The sequence below is a fragment of the Spinacia oleracea genome, chromosome 4 (assembly GCF_020520425.1).
Source record: "Spinacia oleracea cultivar Varoflay chromosome 4, BTI_SOV_V1, whole genome shotgun sequence".
Taxonomy (NCBI): domain Eukaryota; kingdom Viridiplantae; phylum Streptophyta; class Magnoliopsida; order Caryophyllales; family Amaranthaceae; genus Spinacia; species Spinacia oleracea.
In genome coordinates this window covers 111094083-111111265 of record NC_079490.1, presented here as the reverse complement: position 1 = coordinate 111111265, position 17183 = coordinate 111094083, and positions in this window count along the sequence as shown.

The window sequence follows — 17183 nt, the reverse complement described above, 5'->3', positions numbered from 1 at the left end:
ATTCTGACATTGCGCCTCAAAAATACAACTCAAAATTCCTCAAAAACACATACAAAAATTCCAAAAATCCAAGAAATTGGGAGCTCTTTCCTAAACCTAAATAGGTAAATCTGTAGACACCTACTTTTGTCCCCGTTCCCGCAAGGGAAAGGTTCGATGATGAAAGCAAAAAAAATCCACTTGACAATGCATCTCCTATAAAATAAACGAATCTCGATTCCCCATTTCATTTCACCCGAAACCTACTATTTATGGAAACCTGCTAAAAATAGTAACTGCCGTAAAAGGTAGCGTCTAAAAGTGGCAAATCATAAAAGATAGAAACATGTCAAAATTAGGTGTTGCACTCCAGCATAAATCCTAAATGATATAGAAAACCGCGAGAATCCTATTCCTAATAGGATTCGGAAATAAGAGTCACGTATTAATTAAAATCCTAACGAGCCTAGAGTTCGTAACGGGCCCAGACGCATTCGGTCATAAAATTGATACGCGCTAAAAGGCTCAAATTAATCTCAAACTCTACGCATTTTAGGAATCCGAACCTGACTAAACAAAACTGCCCAGACCCTATTTTCAACACCTGGGCGCTGAAAATACCTGGGTACGTCTGTTTTCCTAATTCTTTGTGGATTAGAACTCTGCAATCCTATCTTTCCACGAACTCTTCCCTACAAATAGGCCCCTAGTTTCGACGTGAAACAACACAACAACAACACATTATTCTGAGTATTGACTCCAACCCTTAGCCTATGCCTCTCACTGCGAAACTGTTCACGCGTTCTGTCGCATTCGATCCGTAAATCGAACAGAACGTATCCTGTCCCACAATTGAGATTCGTTAAATAAAAAGGAGAAATAGCAAAGTCAAAGTGGTTAGTTTTCTGAGAACCGTGACGCACCTCTCAAGGGTGCGTCGTAATGTGTCCCTTTTCGATGATTTAACTGCTTTCCTCGCCCTTTTTATGAACTGTTAAACTAACCTAATATGATTGTTCTATCACGCCTAACAAATATAATATTTTTGGGAAATCAGGATTATCATGCTAGGTTCCTTAATGTTATTTAAATCAAATAATCACGATCGAATTAGTATTATATGTTGCATATTGCTAAAATCAACTCAGATTAGTTTAATAGTTAACGCATGTCCCTTCAATTATTTATGCTGAGCTAGTAAGGATATCCTGCCTCTGGAGTTATCGACGAGCGAATTACTCCTCCCGGTAGTTACAGTCCCCCGAACCCTCAATCTCTACCTTGCGGGTGTATATTGAGAGATCCCCACACCAGGGATCACAAGGGAACCTACGGCCGCCGTGGTCAAACATAATTGCACTCCCTTTATGTCACGATAACCGGGTTTTGTCAGTTTTTCTCATGGTCGTTAAAAACTGAATGGCGACTCCTATATTACTAGTCAATTGGGTGTATACTCACAGGAAATCCAATTACACTTGATTGAATAAAAAGAATCGTCACACCCACGAGGGACAAAGTCACGCATTAGCCTCGCGCTTTTTTGACCCCCTCACAGTGGCGACTCCACTGGGGATAGTGAAGGAAATACTCGTGCTTGTAGGTAATCAAAATAGTCGAAGGGTGAAACGATCCTACCCCGCGTTTATTTCCCCATCAAGTTGGGACGACCTGAAAATCTGCATATTAATGTGAACGGGCAGAACATCATAACGAATCTCGGCTCCCTCGGGAGTTGGGACTAAGGATACCTTTTTTCGCCAATAGGGGGGTGCATACGCCGCGCATGTTTCCCACTCGGTACTTGTGCAGGTAGTATACCTATCCCGAACCCAATCGCTCGCCCATTAGGTCCCTCTCGCCTGCATGCCCCCTTGGCTTGCTCTTGCGGGTTGGCCTCTTGAGCGAAATTCGTCTGTTGAACACACTACCTCGACCGGGGCATGTGTTGGATCTACGATAGAAGCGGTACCAAGCCAGGCGCGGATAAACTACCCATAGAAGCCTATCATAAACTACATGGCATATTTAATTTTCAAATCCATGTTTGTAATGTAGTTATGTGTAGCGAAATATGTGATTGTGTGTGAAAAAACTATCCTAGAAAACCAACGACCTTAAAAACTGCCCAAACATTCATAGACTAATTTGCCAAAGAGTTATACCGAAACACGTGTTCCGCAAACCCGAATGATCGCCACAAAATAAGCGACGCTCGAGGTGGCCTGTAACGAATCCCACAAACGTTGTTACGCGTAAAGGACGTTATCAGGCAAGCACGCAAGTCGAAATCGCATAAACAGAAGACAGAAAACGAGAACCAGCCAGGGACGCATTTTCAACGCCCCTGGCTGGGCGCCAGAAATACTCACGCCCCTGGCTGGGCGCCAGAAATACTCACGCCCCTCGCTGGGCGCTGAAGTAGCTGCTTGGCATTCTGGTCAGGCGCAGCAGCTTCGGTGCTCGCACGAAAGGAAAATACGTAGCAAAAAAATGTTCACAAAAAAGAATTGCTACGAGGGCGTAAGAAAAGCACTCGATTTCAAAAGCGACTCGCGAAAGATTAATAACTCTTTGTGTCGTTGTTAGGCCTCCTACGACGGCAATGCTCGGCACAAAAACCGAACATGCTAACAACTATGAATGTCACACAGGCAGGTGTTTCAAAAATCCAAAGAATGACCAAAATAAAAAAAAAAACCAAAAAAGTGTACCGACAAAAGAAAGAGCAAAAAACCAATTTAGAGAGTCGAAGTCTAGACTAAGTAATGCTTGAAACTTTGGGAACCTAAACTTTAGCTTATCTTATGCCTAGGACTGGTCCTGCCACTTGGTGCCGATCAGGGAATCAACGGTTAGTGCGTCTCGAAGATACATCACCAACACCAGGTTTAGTAACTCCAAGCTCCGTCCGTCATCCCTCATTTCAAGGATCTCCGCTTCCCCAACCTCGATTCGGACCTCCAAACATGTCCATCGAAGATTTGCGAGACCAGATGGTCCAAATGACCCAACTTATGGGCCAACTGAAAATGGAAAACGAAGCCTTAGCGGTTGCGCAAGCCAAAAATGACCTCGAAAACGAGAAGAGGATTGAAAAAATGGTCCTACAGCAAACCATGGGGAGCAAATACTTCTCCCTCGAGCCTGAACCTTTTTCTGGCAAATTACCAGAAAAGTTCAGTTCATCTGACTTACCAAAGTTCAAGGCCACGGACAACCTTCGTGATCATCTACTGAGCTTTGTGAATACCATGAACTTGAAAGGCGTGGACAAGTCCATGTACTTACCTGCCTTTCCTTTGTCCTTAGAACCGGTGCCGCTCAAATGGTACTATCACCAGGACCCTAAGCTCTTCCCCACTTGGGAAGACTTTGTCAATGTCTTCATCAAGCAATACTCGTCGAACATGGATTTCCAAGTCACCATGCGCGAGCTGGAAGTTCTCTTCCAAAAGAAAAATGAGGGTTTCACAACCTACTTTGCTAGATGGAGGGACCAGGCGGCCCAGCTAATCAATATGCCTCCCGAAACAGAATTGGTCCAAAAATTCATTGACAACTTGGACCCGGCTTACAGACAACACCTTAGGTACCTGGGACTCGACACTTTCAAAAGGGTTTATGATGTGGGAATAAAAATCGAGGACGACCTCGCCAAAACCATACAAAGCAAACCTACATATAAGACCAACACCTATAATCGGGGTAACACATCCCAAGCCCAAGAAGTCCATGCTGTAGAAGAGGCTCCCGCCCGAAGTTACCCTGTAAGATGGGTCCGAGACCGAAAGTTTGCCCCACTCGGGTCAACTTTGGTACAAGCCTTTGAAAGACTAACCAATCAGGGAAAGTTGAGACCTATAGGCCCCAACTGTGACCCTCCTGTCAAAAACAAATATTGGGTCGAAGGTACTTACTGCAAATTCCATCAAGGAAATGGGCATGACACTGAAAACTGCTGGACTGTAAAACATACAATCCAGGACATGATAGAGGATGAAGTAATACCTCTCCCTAACGTTGGCAAACCCAACAACAACAAGAGCCCACTCGGCTCTTGTCACATCTCTCTCGACCAACCAGAGAATTTCGACCCCACGGTGTATATTACACCTCAAGGTGCACCACTCGCTGTGGTCCCTATGGATCGAATCGAGAGGGAAGTGTGCGGTGTGTGGAATGATGATGCTGAAGATATTTACCTATCTCAAGTCTCGGGCCAGGACCTCTTCACTGAAACTTGGCCCGGGTATCCTCTCATTGATACCACCTATCAGGAGCCCGAGTTCGACAACCTCACCCGATCCGGAAGGATATACCAACCGGATATTCACCCGCCTCCTATGGACGACATCCCGGTTAGGCAAACTCCTGAGAACGGGCGGCACGCCACCGTCGCGGAAGTCATTGAAAATCCTCTCCTGAAACAACTGAAGAGAACCAAGGCTGAGATTACCATCTGGGATCTTATGTGTACTTCAAAGGAACATCGCGAAAAGCTTATTCGCTCACTTGACCTCATCTCAGTACCCACAAATATCACACCTGACTCATTGGTTAGCCATGTCACGAGAGATGCCGGAGACAAGGCCATAGTTTTCACTGATAAAGACTTACCCAAAGAGGGGGGTTCTCACAATAAAGCCCTTTACCTAGTGGTTGGATGCAAAGGACAAAACATCCCCCTAGCGCTCGTAGATAATGGTTCGGCGGTTAATGTCTGCCCATTGCGAACCGCCCATTGCTTGGGGCTAGGAAACGATGATTTCCAAACCTCCACGCAAGGGTACGAGCTTATGATAACTCCCGAAGGCCTGTATTGGGAAAAATCAACCTTACCATATAAACCGGGCCTGTGGCACGCACCACGGAGTTCCAAATTATCGACATCAAGCCCACTTTCAACCTCCTCTTGGGGCGACCTTGGCTCCATGACTTAGGAGGTGTGGCTTCAACCTTGCACCAAATGGTTAAACTTAACCATAACGGGGTAATACTAGAAATCCGCGCCCCTCCTCTCGACGTCAATTGTACTATGGTTGGAACGGCTGAAACCGCAGACGACCTTTGTGGGTTTCAAATGGAAGAAATAATCCAGTTCATCGAAGATTATGATCCAGCATTTCTAGACCCGCATGCATCCCGAGTCATCCCTAGAATGCTGTTAGCTCAAGGCTATTTTCCAGGAACCCCATTGGGCATAAGGAAGAAGGAATGCACATTCCATCCTTTTCCCAACAAATCTACTCCCTTTGGCTTAGGTTATGAACCAACGGAGGAAGATATTGCTGACCGCCTATCCAGGCTACGCCTTAACAAAACCAAACAAACCACCCTCCTTCCCCCATATCAAAGGACCCTTAACGGGATGTTCATTCGGGAAGGAGAAGAACACCCATGCTGTGATTTCCCTGAACCCTTCGTTCAGGATGGCTTGCTAAAACCCGGATTTAAAATTTTCCATGACTGCCACACCTTGGATGAGGCACCCCACCTCACCAAGACTAAAACAGCTGAAATATTGGAAAACCAGGCTCTGTGGACATTGTTTAACGAATCGAGGCATATAGAGGACGAGACTGTGATGACTACCGTAGCTTTACAAGATGAAGGCTTCGATCCAACCCGGTTAATCTCTCCTGCATCAACACTAGAAGAGGTCGAGAACGGATGGGTGAAGACATATCAGTGGGTCAACGCAAAAGGAATGGAATTCAAGATGAGTACCGGTGAAGGACCGAAGTTTTATGAGACTAAACCCCAGGATTGAGCCACATAGAGCACCGTTAGTAAAAAGCGCCTAGTAGTTCTTTAGATTGATAGAAAAAAAAATAATAATAGAGACTTTAGATGGTCCTAAGGCCCTTTAGAATATGGGTCAGTTTTATTTCAGTGTGTTTTCCTTACTTTCCGAATCAATAAAGGCGTAATATTTCTCCTAAAAATTTTATTCTAACACTAAATAAACACCAAATGTACTTGCAAAATAAAAAAAATAATAAAGAAGCGGCCCACTATAGGCCCAACAAACAAAGCCCACTCGATTTTGAAATAGTGCCATGAGAATCAATTCCCGAAACCCACAAATAAACCACACTATCCCATGCATATCCCCAAAACCTAAAAAGCCAACCAGTGTCAGAACCAATCCGTGCAACCTAAAATCAAAGCAAATCAAAATTTAAAACAATGCAAATGTTACCAAAAAAACAGATTCATAAAACATAGATTCCATCATACCCTTCACTACCAACCTACCTCCAAAGCCTACACAAAGATCCTCATAAATTCCGCACCCTAACTTCATTTTCAAAACTGTTTTGAGTCACCAATAGAAAAAATTAAACTGGACAAAAATGCGTTTCACGCTAACAGTAAAAAAGCCTCCAAAATAGCCTCAAAATTAACTTTAGCTACAAAGCAAAATATCAAGGCACAAAAAACGAAATAGAAATAAACGCAAGAACATGTGAAGCAAAAACGTCAAAATTGACCGCCCAAGTTATTTTCAGCGCCCAGGGCTGGGCGCCGAAATTTCTGACGCTCCAGCCTGGGCGTTGAAACTCTCTGCCTGCCAAAAGTTTTCTTTTTCGAAAAGTGCTCGTCATTTTATCCGCACACAACGGAAAAATAACGAACACTTGGGGGGTACAGTACGTATCCAAATAGGTTTACCAAGAATACAACTATACAAATTGGTCGAATTTTACGCAACCTATGGAAAACGGCAGATGAAAATAATGGCAAATACTTCACTCATTTCATTTGACCAATTAAGTAATATGTTTCCACTTCAGGACATATCTACTGAAATCCGGCATACTAGAACCTATTCTAAAACCAGAACTACGCGCGACCTGATTCTGACAAGATACGTAGGCAATCCTTACCAAGGATTCGGTCCAAATAAAAAAAATATATTCTTTGTGTAAAAAAGTGTTAGACATGTAAAAGAGGAGAAATGAAATGAAAACTAAAATACGCCTTTATTAAAATATAATAAGAAGGGAAACAAAGTGCTAGAAATAAAAAACAAACACAACTGAAATAAATAAAGGGCACCTACACCCTAGCAAGAACTACACTACTCTAGTTCTTCCAGATCATCAAATAAAGTCTTGTAGAGAGCAATTTCCGCAGGATCCACCCCCATAGTCTTCTACGCTGCCCCAATATCAATCTCCATAAGAACCGGCTCCTGGACACTAACTTCCAAAGATGTCAAGGCTTCAGAAACATTCTCAATTATAGCCCGCTCAGCCTCGAAGGCACAGGCAATGGTGGGAGAAGGATTACTATCATCAACTGGACTAGCCACTGTTTCTACAGGCGGCTGAGCCTTCCTAACCCATACATTGTTCCGGCGATGATCTTCGCGAGAGCTTGCATTTCTTTTAACAACAGCAGGCCCCTTCATGTGAGGCATCTTTTTAGGCCTGACACTGGAACGGGGAAGAACTTCCTTTCGCTTTCGATCAGGACGAGCTTTCACAGTCTTAAAACTATAGGTAGGAGGTCTGGCAGAATCAGGACCCTCATACTTAACACGAATACGAGGTATCAAAAGCTCAGCCGGCTCCCCATTACGAGCCTCGGTCCTCACATCTTTGTCATCGGAACTCATCCACAACTTATAGTTTTCAGAAAGACCCACAAACCCATTTCTAGCTACGGCCCAACGCGGGAGACCATCATAATACCTAGCCCACGCTAAGACCCGTGTTTGTGAAAAGGCCGCTACCTTAGGTGGCACCGTATCAGAAAAGGGGATAGTCTGCCTTAAACCATATTGACGCATGACTCGGTAAGGGAAAATATAAATGGGACGAGATAGCCCCAACAAAGAAACATAAACCGATACATCAGGCCCCCCTGTCATAGTAGTCAAACCCCACAATGGTACCACCCACTTAATAGAACAAACGCCATAAGTAAAAAAGGAGGTCCATTCGGCCTCGTCCTGGCCTTGGTGCAAGTATTTTCGGTTACCCAAAGCTATAGGGCGATAATGTTTAGGATCGGCAGGAGCTTCCAAAAGTCTAAGCCGTTCCGCAAGCCAAATTTGCAAAAACAGGTACGATCGAATCAAAAGAATGAAAAGAAAGGAAAAAAGGTTCCTGGGGCGCAGTTTCAACGCCCAGGACCAGGCGCCGAATATTCCAGCGCCCAGCCCTGGGCGCTGAAACTCAGCCCCAGGCAGAAAGAAATATGTGCAAAAAAAAAATACATGTGCGCAAGGAAAAGATCGATTACCTGCAGCAATAGGGGGATCCCCTTAAAATATTCACATTTTGCGCCTTCCTTCAGTTCATCCGCACTCAGCAAAGTCTCAGCAACAACCAACGGCATAATAGAATAGCAACTTTCCATCTGGCTAATCAAGGGGATCAACCTTATGTCACCGAACTCACCATTATTATTCGACAGCAAGTAATGATTCAACAAGCAAAATACAAGGGCTCGAATGTTTAATTTTTGTTCGGTCATATTTTTACTAGGCCTAAAGTGATGTTTTACAAGTTTCGCCAAGTTAACCTTATCATCTACAACAATTTCAGCAAACATGTTATCATCTAGACCTAGGAAAGCCCTTATGGTTGTTTTACCCTCTTCAATAGTGCCAGGGGTAACAGGAGTAGCATTAGTAGGATAACCAAGGATCGCAGCAAATTCATCAGGCAAAGGACATATTTCATTGCCCCGAAAGGAAAAAACATGATGATCAGAGTCCCAAAAGTTTAGGGCAGCATGCAGAAAATTATAATCAATATTAATTTGTTGTAAACCTAAAAGTGCCTCTAAGTGGTATTCTTTTAACAAAGCTTTTTCTGTGGGAGTAAGGGCTCGTAACCAACGCCTAACAGTCCGTTGGAGTGAGAAAGTAGGGATCGACATGGCAAAAGCAGTAAATAATTAGAGCACAGCAAAAGAGAGAAAGAATTTGAGAGTGATGGAAAATTAGGACGTATCTAGCCCCTATATATAGCTGAACGTACCCAATAACATCCTGATCCCATTCGGAAACGTGTTTAGAAATCCGAAAATCAAATATTACCAGGAAAGAACTTTCAGCGCCCAACCCTGGGCGCCGAAATGTTTAACGCCTGGCCTTGGGCGCTGAAAATGCGGCCCAAGGCCCAGATTTCACAAAACACGGAACAGGAAAGGACTTAAGACCGTGTTGCTAAAACACGAGGCCCTATTGCAAGTAGGATTAAGCCCAAAGCACCTTTAGCTCCCAAATAAGCAAAAAAATATATATAAAAATTTAGTTGAAACTTAGACTCGTCTCAGAAAACGCTCATGTACACTTTCCAAAAAAAAAGCAAGTTAAAAATCATGGTCATTCTTCGAAACACCAAAAATATGTTGTCAAGTCATTGGTTTTCCAAATAGAAAATGTCTGTCTGTCAAAGGGATAATCCGGGCCATACCAAAACCGGATGTCGCCTGAAAACTAAAAGTCGCACTCCACGGCTTCGCTAAAATAGCACACTACTATAGGAGGTCGCTCGCACATACGAGCGTGACCCCAAACATGATTACAAGATGCAAAATCAACCGACGAGCCCCAACGCTTGGGGGCTCGCAAAAAATGGACTCCAACAAGGAGCGCGCAATCAAAATCACATTCCCAGACTGCGCCACACACCATATCATGTTTGGATATCTCAAAAAAAAAATATTGTTAAACAAAAATATACACAGTGTGGACCCACTCATAGGACACGTCTAATCAAGAAATATTACGACCCATCAACAGGTTGTAATCACAAAAGCCCTTCTACATAGGCAAAATAACAAATTCAAAATGGGCTCGCCCACCCTCAGCGGGCGGGGTCTGCGTCACTAGCCGCGCAGGTCCTCGGTTTTCGAAAAATAAAGTCTTCAAATTTAAAATAGGCTCGCCATCTTCAGCCGGCGCGGTCTACGGCGCAAACCACGTAGGTCCTTATTTTTAAAAAAAAACAAAATAAAATTTCAAAACAGATTCGTCCACTTCTATCGGACGGGGCGTCCACCCTCAGCGGACAGGTTCGCCATCTTCAGCCGGCGGGGTCTACGTCACAAACCGCGCAGGTCCTTATTTTCAAAAAACAGATTCGTCCACTTCTATCGGACGGGGAGTCCACCCTCAGCGGACAGGCTCGCCCACCTTCAGCGGGCGGGGTCTGCGTCACTAACCGCGCAGGTCCTTAGTCGCTGCAGAGATAACTTTTTTCGGTTTTCCCTTTTTCCAAAAAGTAAAGGATTGGTTTTCCCTTTTTCCAAAAATTAAAGGATTGGTTTTCCCTTTTTCCAAAAATTAAAGGATTGGTTTTCCCTTTTTCCAAAAATTAAAGGATAGGTTTTCCGTTTTTCCAAAAAAGAACGATGTGCTGGATTTTCCTTCGTTTTACGTCCTATAAAAACAAGGGGGTTTTCTCGTTTAGCTAGCCCTGAAAATGAGAATCTTTAAAAACGTTTTACCTCGTGATTGGGCTTGGCAAGGCCCAATTACACTTTACAGATTTAATTTCGAAAACATCTGTAGTTACTCCCAATGACAAAGTGAGGGAGTTTCTACGCACCTTTAGATCCTTCCAATGACAAAGTGAGGAAGTTTCTATACAATCAGTTGACAAATTCCAATGACACGTGAGGGATATGTCGACACTTCAAGTGATGACCCTTAAGTCAAATGTTATCACTCGGGGGCTCATGAGACCCTCACAAAATAGGTCACATACACCATGGCTTGTGTGACGCACTCCGTCTAATACTTTGACCATCGTCTTACTCCAAGACTCAGTCAAAGTGGGGGCTAACTGTAGACACCTACTTTTGTTCCCGTTCCCGCAAGGGAAAGGTTCGATGATGAAAGCATAAAAACTCCACTTGACAACTCATCTCCTATAAAATAAACGAATCTCGATTCCCCATTTCATTTCACCCGAAACCTGCTATTTATGGAAACCTGCTAAAAATAGTAACTGCCGTAAAAGGTAGCGTCTAAAAGTGGCAAATCATAAAAGATAGAAACATGTCAGAATTAGGTGTTGCACTCCAGCATAAATCCTAAATGAGATAGAAAACCGCGAGAATCCTATTCCTAATAGGATTCGGAAATAAGAGTCACGTATTAATTAAAATCCTAACGAGCCTAGAGTTCGTAACGGGCCCAGACGCATTCCGTCATAAAATTGATACGCGCTAAAAGACTCAAATTAATCTCAAACTCTACGGATTTTAGGAATCCGAACCTGACTAAACAAAACTGCCCAGACCCTATTTTCAACGCCTGGCTCTGGGCGTCGGCGCCCAGGCCTGGGCGCTAAAAATACCTGGGTACGACTCTTTTCCTAATTCTTTGTGGATTAGAACTCTGCAATCCTATCTTTCCACGAACTCTTCCCTATAAATAGGCCCCTAGTTTCGACGTGAAACAACAGAACAACACACAATTATTCTGAGTATTGACTCCAACCCTTAGCCTAAGCCTCTCGCTGCGAAACTGTTCACGCGTTCTGTCGCAATCGATCCATAAATCGAACAGAACGTATCCTGTCCCACAATTGAGATTCGTTAAATAAAAAGGAGAAATAGCAAAGTCAAAGTGGTTAGTTTTCTGAGAACCGTGACGCACCTCTCAAGGGTGCGTCGTAATGTGTCCCTTTTCGATGATTTAACTGCTTTCCTCGCCCTTTTTATGAACTGTTAAAGAAACCTAATCTGATTGTTCTATCACGCCTAACAAATATAATATTTTTGGGAAATCAGAATTATCATGCTAGGTCCCTTGATGTTATTTAAATCAGATAATCACGATCAAATTAGTATTATATGTTACATATTGCTAAAATCAACTCAGATTAGTTTAATAGTTAACGCATGTCCCTTCAATTATTTATGCTGAGCGAGTAAGGATATCCTGCCTCTGGAGTTATCGACGAGCGAATTACTCCTCTCGGTAGTTACAGTCCCCCGAACCCTCAATCTCTACCTTGCGGGTGTATATTGAGAGATCCCCACACCAGGGATCACAAGGGAACCTACGGCCGTCGTGGTCAAACATAATTGCACTCCCTTTTTGTCACGATAACCGGGTTTTGTCAGTTTTTCTCATTGTCGTTAAAAACTGAATGGCGACTCCTATATTACTAGTCAATTGGGTGTATACTCACAGGAAATCCAATTACACTTGATTGAATAAAAAGAATCGTCACACCCACGAGGGACAAGGTCACGCATTAGCCTCGCGCTTTTTCGACCCCCTCACAAAATCCGAATCCCATTTCAATTAATCATGTTATTTTGATTCTAAATGATTAGCAAGTTGGTGTTTTGGCCATTAAAAACACCACTTGCAACAATCATACATGTTTTTCAAAAATACAAACTTTTTCAAAATACAAAATACAAACTTTCAAGATTCAAGGATGTTCAAAGTTGCTTGCATTCATCTCTTTGAACTAGAATCACCTTCAAGTATGGAGTAATCAAAGATGACACCTTTTAGCATTTAAAGGTTTAGTCTTTTGAGATTCAAAACTCCATTTTTCAATATACAAGTTCAAGTTTTCAAATTTCAAGATCCCACCATGTTTAGGGTTGTTCATGACTACCTCTCTAAACTAGGATCATTTCAAGTTCTAATTTCAATCATTTCAAGTTCTAATTTAAATCATTTCAAGTTCAAATTTCAATCATTTCAAGTTCAAATATTTCAATATTGAAGCTTTCAATTTCAAGTTTAATATGCAAAATCTAGGATATTTGGGTTGAGCAACCTCTCCCAAGTTGAGATTTTTGGCTTTGAATTTGTGTCGGGCGCACTTATTTTTAAGGAGCCGCTTGGCGTTCGGATCTCATGTGCCCAAGTAAAAGTTTCAATTATGCACCTTTCAATATTCTAATTTCAATATCGCACCTTTCAATATCGCACTTTCAATATCGCACTTTCAATACCACAATTTCAATACCGCACTTTCAATATCGCACTTTCAATTCCGCATCTTTACTTGCCTAGTCCATTTCTAGGCAATGTGGACCCACTCCCTAGTCCATTTCTAGGGGGTCTTGTATTTACTAATTTCGCACTTTATTTACTATTGTGATGTTGCTTTACTTGCTTTATTTCTTTCATCACCACACATGCTAAATACAACAAAATACAAAGGTTACATCACGCTTAACAAAGATATTTTTGGACAAACCGGCCTTAGGTTCCTTAAATCAATCTTTAAAGCAAAGTGACCACCATACAATTAGAAATTTTATTTGTTCTAATTCAAACCCACATAGTTTAATCTGTGGTATATTTTCAAAACGATGTTGTGCCAACGTACTTGAATATTTCTAAAGCTCGCCGAATAAGCATTTTCGTTCCCGAGCCCGGATCTCACCCATCCGTTTCAAGGATTCAAGGCCTTATCCAAAAATAGAGTCATTTGCGGTCTTTCCAAACAAGACCTTAAATAAAGTTTGGTGGCGACTCCTTCGAGGTGCAAAATTCAAACGGTTCTCTAAACGAGTCGGCCTTCCCCCTTGTAGGAACGGGAAATTTCACAAAAAAAGACCCCCTACAGTACTCTAGAAATTCGAACTTGGATATATGATTCTTGAATTTTGTATTACAGGAGCGTCGTCGAGGTCCCAGAGGTTCCGTTGACAGGGAGCCCCAGGTAGAGACTTCGTTGAGGCAGGAAGGACCGAGCTTGGATCTGGGACAGGGATCCGGTGCTGGCACTTATCAGAGGCATTCTGATGCTGATAGGGGAGCTGCCCCTTTTGTATATGCTGATCCCACCAGGCATTCTTTTTGGGGTGCGAGCAGTTCGAGGCCTTTTGTTCCTCCTCCTGGTTACTACTTCGGAGGGAGCGGTCCTCAGCCTTGGGGTGTGGATGCTTGGGCTTACTGGCCGGAGACGGAGAGGATGCGTCAGGCCCAGATGTTAGGGGCACCGCACCAGTTCATGGCGATGCCGCCGCCTTATCAGTACCCTTCCCCTCAGTACTCTTCGTATCTCGGAGCAGGAGCCCAGCTCTATTTGAATTCTAGGGGCGATGTTGTTTGTCTCCCTTGGGAGAACTTTGTAGATAGGAGGGGCCATTATGAGGACCTTTTGAAGAGGCTTGCTCCATCTGTACGCTTCGTACTGCCGGTGAGCTTTTGAATTTTGTATTTTGTATTCTTGTATTCTTGTACTCTTGTATTCTTGTACTCTTGTACTCTTGAATCATTGTATGAATATTTGTAGGAGGAGGAGGTCGACCCCGAGGACATTCCCTGTGCTGACCGGGTTGTCCGCTATGAGAACTCGGATGGGGAGCAGGTGGAGGTGACCATTTCTGTAGCTTCTCCTCCGCACCGGAGGTCGTATGATGTTGTACCGGAGCATTATGCAGCTGTAAGTACTGTTGTATTTCCTTGGAACTGGTTGTAATCTTGTATTTGGAAATTGATCTTGAATTTTATATGCATGCGCCTCGGGTGAGAGTGCGTCGTTGGATGCTTTTAATTTATTCTTTAAAGATGCATTGTGCCAAGCTGACCCAAAAGCTTTCTAGCCGGGACGACAAAGAGGTGTTTTCATTGACTGCGAAATTTTGTACTCTAGAAACTCGAACTTGGATGTCTGATTCTTGAAACTTGTATTTTGTATAGGAGCGTCGTCGAGGTCGCAGAGGTTCCGTTGACAGGGAGCCCCAGGTGGAGACTTCGTTGAGGCGGGAAGGACCGAGCTTGGATTTGGGCCAGGGATCTGGTGCTGGTACTTATCAGAGGCATTCTGATGCTGATAGGGGAGCTTCCCCTTTTGTATATGTTGATCCCACTATGCATTCTTTTGGGGGTGCGAGTAGTTCGAGACCTTTTGTTCCTCCTCCCGGTTATTACTTCGGAGGGAGCGGCTCTCAGCCTTGCGGTGTAGATCCTTGGACTTACTGGCAGGAGATGGAGAGGATGCGTCAGGCCCCGATGTTTGGGGCGCAGCGCCAGTTCATGGCGATGCCGCAGCCTTATCAGTACCCTTCCCCTTAGTAGGGAGCTTATCACTCTCCCGGTACTCTTCGTATCTCAGAGCAGGAGCCTGGTACCCCTGGGACAGAGCTGGATCGGATTTGGAGCGCCTTAGGAGCTAGAACAGGAACAAGGAGCCTGTGGTTGACATTACGGCTGATGATGACTCGGGCTGACCCTGCATGGTAGCGAGTTCCAGCTTGCCTTGGTTGATTTTGTATGGATTGTATTTGTATGGATTTGTATGGTTGAATTTGAAACTTGAAATTTTGTATGGCTTTGAATTTTGCAAGGTTTGGAATTTTTTGGATCTTGTATGGCTGAATATTGGTTTGTGTACAGTTAAACATTGAATTTTGTATGTGTTGTGTGTGCCTTTGAAATTTGTAGCTATATGCATGCATGAAAAATTGTAAAAAAATTGAAAAAATTTGCCCATTATTTCGGGTGTACATACCCACTATAAGCCCCCACTTTGACTAAGGTTTTTTGGTTAGAAAAAGTGCAAGTCAAAGTATATTCAACTTTTGCTTATGCATATGCAGACTCGACTTAGGACGCCGATCTAGGACTAGAATGCTTGAATTTTGAACAGATTGACCCGACATCGACCCGAGGTGCTGACTCGGACTGCTGGAAATTGCGCAGCTAGCGGCTTTGGAATCTTAATTGAATAATTGAGGTTGTAGTCTGCTGTCCGAAGTACTAAAGAGTGTGTACTTGGAGTCATAAAGGGGACGGTGGCCTCGTCCTCTGTTGCAGGCACCTGCGCTTGGCGCAGGCCTCGGCGTCTGGCGCCAGGGTACTGTCTTAAGTGCTTTTCGGATCATTCTTTACATCAATCCTTCTCTGCTCTCCCTTGTATACTGCTTCCTCACGAAAAGAAAGAAAATGGCCATGTCCTTTGAAAATGCCTTGAACTCTTGGCTTGGTTTGTTAGGCAAGATAGAGAAAAGGGATCTCGATGGCATGCGTGTTGGTGTGCTCGCCTCCTTCCGGTTTGTAAAGCTTGATGTGCACTTCATTCTTGCTGCTTTGGAGGCTTGGGATCCTAATCATCATGTCTTCCGCTTTGGAAGTAATGAGGTATGTCCCCTCCCTGAAGAGTTTAGTGCCATATTGGGGTGGCCCATTATGCCGGAGCCATGCATACCTAGTGTTGAAGAACACTTTTTCTTGGGTTTTGAAAGATATTCGGGCTTGAAGTCCCCACTTTTGAGTTGTGTTGTATATGGCAGAGGGGTGGATTTGTCCCTCCTTGTCACCTATTTTGTTGGGCTTGATGTCCCTAAGGCTTTCCGCTTGAGGGCCTTGAGTTTTTGTATTTTTGCTCGCTCCCTCTTTTCGAAACAGGGGTTTGGGAATGGTGATGCCTCCCTAATAGAGATTGTAGAGAAGTTTTCTAGTGGCGGGGACCCAATGTCGCTCGTGATTGGCGAAACTTTAATGGGCCTTGATATGTTAAAGTCGGACCCCTCATCTTTACCGTCGGGAAGTCCGGTATTACTTCAAGTAAGGATCTGGAGCTTTCTTGTATTTTGAAATTGTACTTGTATTTCGAATATTGAATTTTGAATGTTGAAATGCTTTTCTTGTATATTCCCCAAGGTCTGGCTTATGGAGAGGCTCATGCTGGTGGCACCACCGGAGAAAATGGAAAGCTATAATAGAAAGGGATTCACTGTGCGACGCATGGTGTATGGCCGACTTTCATTGGATGAGTGGCGATGCGCACTCTCTGGGATTAAATCTTGTAAGGTGGGTAGTTCCTTGGTGGGGAATTTCTGCTGTGAGACATGCCCCAGGTTCTACTGCTTTGAGGGTGCCAAGCCTCACAATGCTAGTCTTGTACTCGCCTGCTAGAGTGATGAGACAGTATGGCTTGAAACAGGAAATCCCGGACTGTGCTGAAGAGAACCCGAAACCTGTTGCTCTGAATGCAAATCGACTTGAAGTTTGGAGGAGGTATTGGGTCGCCAAACCATTCTGGAGTGTTCAATACCCACCTGAGCCAGTCACTCTGTCTGCGGGTTATGTTGTATGAATGAATGGCCCAAGCCAGAGGGACATTTCTTTCTCCGGACCAGCTAGAGCCCGAGGTTCTAGAGCTAGACGCCCTGCATCAACTGATTATGAAGAAGGTGATGGGAGTGTGGCCTGTCCGGTGCTTGACCGATTGGAGTCCACAGGAGGTTCGTCA